This window comes from Gavialis gangeticus, unplaced genomic scaffold (genome assembly GCF_001723915.1).
Source record: "Gavialis gangeticus isolate Ggan-Ray unplaced genomic scaffold, GavGan_comp1, whole genome shotgun sequence".
NCBI classification, from domain to species: Eukaryota; Metazoa; Chordata; order Crocodylia; family Gavialidae; genus Gavialis; species Gavialis gangeticus.
Genome location: NW_017729034.1, coordinates 17,029,086 through 17,029,470, shown reverse-complemented (window position 1 = coordinate 17,029,470; position 385 = coordinate 17,029,086). Strand labels below are relative to the sequence as shown.

Here is a 385-nt window from a genome sequence, read left to right as displayed (position 1 = left end):
GTGCGTGATGCCCCCCCCAACTGTGCAGGAGCCAGCTGGCTGGGTACAGGTGCAGCAGCTTCTTGGCAGGGCACAGCCCAGCTATCCCAGGAGGGGATTGGGGAGGAGGACAACTACTGGGGTCTGGGCCAGGCTTTGAGGCCCCAAACTCGCTCCCAACCCAGGAACCTAGGGTCCCACCCAGCCCACAGAACCAGGGAGCACGGGTCAAACAGAGGCGCAGACAGACAACCAACCCCCCCGCGGGTACCTGAAGTGTAGCCCCTCGGACAGGATGGTATCAGGCTGCACGCCGCCGATGCGGTTGAAGAAGATGGCGCGCTGCCCGCCCTCCACTGCGGGGACAGACCAGGACACGCGGTGAGCAGCGCGGCGCGGCGGGGGG

The 385-nt window shown here is 66.8% G+C and overlaps 1 protein-coding gene across 1 annotated transcript in view; it reads left to right on the top strand.

Annotated features, from left to right (window-relative positions):
- The window catches only part of EMG1 (EMG1, N1-specific pseudouridine methyltransferase), a 9,906-nt gene that overhangs the window by 2,335 nt on the left and 7,186 nt on the right, over positions 1 to 385 (top strand). The gene's annotated exons all lie outside the window — the stretch shown is intronic.